Source organism: Lontra canadensis, unplaced genomic scaffold (genome assembly GCF_010015895.1).
Source record: "Lontra canadensis isolate GAN:19392208 unplaced genomic scaffold, GSC_riverotter_1.0 scaffold26, whole genome shotgun sequence".
Lineage (NCBI taxonomy): Eukaryota > Metazoa > Chordata > Mammalia > Carnivora > Mustelidae > Lontra > Lontra canadensis.
Window position 1 is genome coordinate 16,162,159 of NW_022631020.1, and position 6,358 is coordinate 16,168,516.

Here is a 6,358-nt window from a genome sequence, read left to right on the forward strand (position 1 = left end):
TCTCTGAATCACGGTATTTGACATGCTTACCTTATCCAATAGGCAATGCTGAATCAGAACAGATCATTTCTCCTGAGAGCTAGGAGGATCATGGGCAAACACAGGTGAATGGCTGCTCCCCAGCGGGTGCCCACTCTTAGGAGGAAGAGAGGCAGAACTGACGTAAGCATCCCCAATTTATTTTCCAAAATTTCCAACGGTAAGCCATTCTATCTGAGGATAGAGCATGTAAAGAGATGGACAGAGGCTTACGCTAATGGAACACACATTATAAGAGGGCCAGTGTTCGCTCTCTGTGAAAGGGCTCTTAAAATGTCTGGCTAATGGGATTTTAGAATTGCTCCACTGGGTGTCTCCCAGTGGTCATCTTTCTCAGCAGGGAAGTTTGCTGCAGTTACTCTACCCAATACCGTCCTTGTATATTGGATATTAAAGGAGAGAAAACTTACCACATTAGCCCTAAAGTCTCTGGACCAAAAAACACCATTTCTAGACCTGCTATAGAGACTACAGCACATCCCTTGATACCCTCAACACTGTATTTGGTGTCATTGCTCTACGAGACTTTTTGGTGGTTTTTTTTCCCCCCCTTGGGGTGGGAGCAAGTATATTTTGCACATAAAAAGGAGCCTGAAATCAAATATTTTGTTGCACAGAAAGACTGTAGGAGATATTAAGGTATGTTCTGCTTCTTTCTCCTTCCAGGCAAACAGATGGATTTTATTTCCCTCTCCTGTGTGACTTGCTTAGACCAGTAAAATGTAAATGGAAGTGCCACATGTTTCTTCCATGCAGTAGCATTAAGAGCCAGGACACAAGTCACCACATTCCTCCTCTCATTTTTTTGCCTCGGTGATTATAGAAGCCTGTGTTGAGAGGAAGCATCCATCAGCCCATGTCCCTGAAAGACTGCAATGAGCAGAGGCCCTCCAAACAATGTAGGACATGTGGCAAGTGAAAACTATAAAGTTACGCTGTGGCTTTCTGCTGTAGGCTTGAGTGGCTGGTGTCAAGATGGGCAAGTTCAAAAAACCCAGGAGGGTGGTGCTGGTCCTGGCTGGATGTTACTCCAGACACGAAGTGCTCATCATGAAGAACATCGATGCTGGCACTTAAGACCCTCCCTACTGCCACTCTCTGGTGGCCGAAATTGACCACAATCCCTGCAAAGTGATAGTTGCCATAAGCAAGAAGAAAATTGCCAACAGGTCAAAGATCAAGTCTTTTGTGAATGTTTATAACTGTATTCCCTTCATGCCCACACGGTACTTGGCAGATATCCCCTTGGACAAAACTGTCGTCAACAAGGATATCTTCAGAGACCCTGCTCTTAAAGACAAGGCCCGAAGAGAGGCCAAGGTCCTTATTTGAGGAGAGGTACAGGACCCGGCAAGAACAAATGGTTCTTCCAGAAACTGTGGTCTTAGACCTAGTTTGTTTCAGTCATTAAAAATATCCCCCAAATAACAAATAAACTAAAAATAAGGTTCTGTTGCATTGTGCTCAAAGCCACTGAGATCTAGGGGTTGTTTGCTGCTGCAGAATTGTCTGGTACACTGTGAGGTGTATGCTGCTTTCTTACAAAGATTAGAAATTTGCAACAGAGGCAGCTCTAGTCACCTGGTCTTATTCAAGGGACCCTCTCTTTTTCCCTTCAAGTAGACTAAAAATCTCTTTTTTATTCACCCCACTGTTGAACTTAATATGGATTTTACCTGGTAAGACAGCATCCAAAAATTCTTATGACTCGATGTTTACAACGGTATACCTCAATGGTTACTGTCTCTTGGTGTAGACTGGCTTAGGTATTTTTTTTTAAAAAGCCTCCAAGGGGCTCCTGGGTAGCTCAGTCCTTAAGTGTCTACCCTCAGCTCAGGTCATGATCCCAGGGTCCTGAGATAGAGCCCCACATCCCCGCTGAGCAGGGAGCCTGCTCTCCCTCTCCCACTTCCCTTGTTCATGTTCCCTCTCTCACTGTGTCTCTGTCAAATAAATAAATAAATAAAATCTTTTTAAAAAATAAAAATAAAAAGCCTCCTAATTAAGTTCTCATCTTGTCTCCACATTTAACTGGAAGAATCATCCCTAACACACTCCTAATCTAAAGCATCTTTTGATAGTTCTTAAGACTGAACCCAGCAAAAGGCACTATCCATGAGATGTTTCAGATTCTGCAAGGCATTTTTCTCCAATGTCTTTTTCTCAATTATGTGGTGTTTTTTCCCCCCTCTACTCCTGTCGGGCAAATTCAGCTGGATTTGTGTCAGTCTATCTGGTACTGACTATTTGAGCCTAAGAGTAAGAGTATAAAACCAAAATCTCAGCTCCCTTGCAATTCAAGTGAAGAAAATGCAGGGTAGAGAGATGGTCAAAAATGCTTAAAAGTCCTTTAAAGAATCTCTTTTCTCTTTTTTTTGGAACTTTGATTCCAGAATCAGTTAGTTATTGCTGTTTAACCAATCATCTTAAAATTTCAAGGCTTGAACTTTCTTGCACCATACACAAAAATAAACTCAAAACGTGAGACCTGAAACCATAAAAATCCTAAAAGAGAACATAAGCAGTTATTCCTTGACAACACTGTAGCAACATTTTTCTAGATATGTCTGCGTGGCAGGGGAAACAAGAACAAAAAACAACAGCAATAATCAACTACTGGGACATCAAAATAAAAAGCTTCTGCACAGTAACAATCAACAAAACAAAAAGATGACCTAGTGAATGGGAGAAGACATTTGCAAAGGATATACCTGATAAGGGGTTTGTATCCAAAATATGTAAAGAACTTACACAACTCAACACCAAAAAAAACCTCCAAATAATCCAATTAAAAAATGGGCAGAAGACATGAACAGACATTTCTCCAAAGAAGACATCCAGTTGGCCAACAGACACATGAAAAGATGCTCAACATCACTCATCATCAGAGATATAAATGCAAATCAAAACCATTATGAGATATTACCTCATACCTGTCAGAAGGGCTAAAATCAAAAACACAATGAACAAGTGTTGGCAAGGATGTAGAGATAAAGGAACCTTCATGCACTGTTGGTGGGAATGCAAACTGGTGCAGTCACTGTGGAAAACAGTATGGAGTTTCCTCAAATAATTGAAAATACAATTGCCATATGATCCAGTAATTTCACTACCAGGTATTTACCCAATGAAAACAAAAACAATAATCTGAAAAGATATATATGTATAAATATGTATGTATATATGTATGTGTATATATATGTATATATGTATATGTGTGTGTATATATGTGTGTGTGTGTGTATGTATATATATATATATATACACACACATATATATATATATGTGTATATATATATATATATATATAGTAGCATTATTTACAATAGCCCAAACTTGGAAGCAACCCAATTGTCCATCAATAGATGAATGGATAAAGATGTGGTATATATGTATATGCAGTAGAATATTAGCCATAAAAATGAACAAAATCTTGTCATTTACTACATGGATGAACCCAGACAGTATAAGGCTGTGAAGTAAGTCCGTCAGGGATAGACAAATACCATATGATTTCATTCATGTGTGGAATTTAAGAATCAAAACAGATGAACAAAGAGAAAAAGAGACAAAACAAAAAACAGACTCTTAACTATAGAGAGCAAACTGGTAGTTAACAGAGCAGGGGGTGGCGTAAGAGATGAATGAAATTGGTGAAGGGGATTAAGAGTATGCCTATCATGATAAGCACTGAGTAATATACAGAATTTTCGAATCACTATATTGTACTCCTGAAACTAATGTAACACTACACAGTAATTATACTAGAATTTAAAAAAAATAATTTTTTTTAAATTTTTGAGGCTTACAACATCAACTATTTATTATTTCTTATGGATATAAACATCAGCTTGACTGTTTTGTTGACCTGAGCTAGGTTTAGCTGTTCTCATTTGGGTTTTTCCATATGTTTGTGGTCATCTAAAGGAGTAGGTCAGAGACTCATGACTCATTTTTGTTTCATGTGGTCTCTTATCCTTCAACAAACTCTACAGGCTTGTTTTCATAGCAATGGCAGGATTCCAGGAGAAGAGTAGAATACCCAAATACTTTTTCAAACCTCTGCTTGTAACATGTCTGCTACTATTCTAGTGGTCAAAGAATATCATATGGACAAGCCCAGAATTAGTATGGGAGAGCACTATCAAAGGGCATGGCTACAGAGGACATCAGAGATAGGGACCTTTAGTGCACTTCATGCATTAATTGATTATTACTAATTATTACTAATCATTCATCCCAATGTACTAATCATTGCAATTAATGTATCAGATAATTTACCTAGGAAAATTTAAGTTTGCATAACAAGCTGTGTCAGTTTATACTTTAAAACCTTTGTCCTGGTGGTTGCTAGAAGGGCAGGGGACAAAATAGGTGAAGGGGATTAAGATGTACAAACTTCCAGTCATAAAATAAACAAGTCATGGAGATGAAAAGTACAGCTTAGGGAATCTAGTCAATATTATAATAACATTGTATGGTGACAGATGGTGATGACACCTACAGTGATGAGCATTAAGTGATATACAGAATTGTCCAATCACTATGTCGTACACCTGAAACTAATAAACCACTGTATGTCAACTATACTCAATAATGAAAATTTTAAAGATTTTCATTTATTTGAGAGAGAAAGAGCACATGTGCATGCAGGTGGGAGGAGGGGGAGAGGGAGAGAGAGAATCCCAAGCAGATGCCCTACTGAGCCCAGAGCCCAGTGTGAGGCTTGATCCCACGACCCATGAGATCATGACCTGAGCAGAAATTACAAGTCAGACACTTAACCAACTGAGTCACCCAAGCGCCCCCATAATAAAAATTTTAAAAATTAAAAAAAAAAGGGGGCATCACGTTACCTGATTTCAAGCTTTACTACAAAGCTGTGATCACCAAGACAGCATGGTACTGGCATAAAAACAGACACATAGACCAGTGGAACAGAGTAGAGAGCCCAGATATGGACCCTCAACTCTATGGTCAGTTAATCTTCGACAAAACAGGAAAAAATATACAGTGGAAAAAAGACAGTCTCTTCAATAAATGGTGCTGGGAAAACTGGGCAGCTATATGTAGAAGAATGAAACTTGACCATTCTCTTACACCGTACACAAAGATAAACTCAAAATGGATAAAAGACCTCAACGTGAGACAGGAATCCATCAGAATCCTAGAGGAGAACATAGGCAGTAATCTCTTTGATATCAGCCACAGCAACTTCTTTCAAGATATGTTTCCAAAGGCAAAGGAAACAAAAGCCAAAATAAACTTTTGGGACTTCATCAAAATCAAAAGCTTCTGCACAGCAAAGGAAACAGTCAAGAAAACAAAGAGGCAACCCACGGAATGGAAGAAGATATTTGCAAATGACAGTACAGACAAAAGATTGATATCCAGGATCTATAAAGAACTCCTCAAACTCAACACACACAGAACAGATAATCATATCAAAAAATGGGCAGAAGATAGGAACAGACACTTCTCCAATGAAGACATACAAATGGCTATCAGACACATGAAAAAATGTTCATCATCACTAGCCATCAGGGAGAGTCAAATTAAAACCACATTGAGATACCACCTTACACTTAGAATGGCCAAAATTAGCAAGACAGGAAACAACATGTGTTGGAGGGGATGTGGAGAAAGGGGAACCCTCTTACACTGTTGGTGGGAATGCAAGGTGGTGCAGCCTCTTTGGAGAACAGTGTGGAGATTCCTCAAGAAATTAAAAATAGAACTTCCCTATGACCCTGCAATTGCACTACTGGGTATTTACCCCAAAGATACAGATGTAGTGAAAAGAAGGGCCATCTGTACCCCAATGTTTATAGCAGCAATGGCCACGGTCGCCAAACTGTGGAAAGAACCAAGATGCCCTTCAACGGACAAATGGATAAGGAAGATGTGGTCCATATACACGATGGAGTATTATGCCTCCATCAGAAAGGATGAATACCCAAACTTTTGTAGCAACATGGACGTGACTGGAAGAGATTATGCTGAGTGAAATAAGTCAAGCAGAGAGAGTCAATTATCATATGGTTTCACTTATTTGTGGAACATAACAAATAGCATGGAGGACATGGGGAATTAGGAGAAGGGAGTTGGGGGAAATTGGAAGGGGAGGTGAACAATGAGAGACTATGGACTCTGAAAAACAATCTGAAGGGTTTGAAGAGGTGGGGGGGTGGGAGGTTGGGGGAACCAGGTGGTGGGTATTAGAGAGGGCACAGATTGCATGGAGCACTGGGTGTGGTACAAAAACAATGAATACTGTTATGTTGAAAATAAATTAAAAAATGATTATAAAACAAAAAAA

The 6,358-nt window shown here is 39.2% G+C and overlaps 1 pseudogene; it reads left to right on the forward strand.

The window, feature by feature from the left end:
- Positions 1–1,014: 1,014 nt before the first annotated feature.
- LOC116871524 lies at positions 1,015–1,427 on the forward strand (annotated as a pseudogene).
- Positions 1,428–6,358: the final 4,931 nt, after the last annotated feature.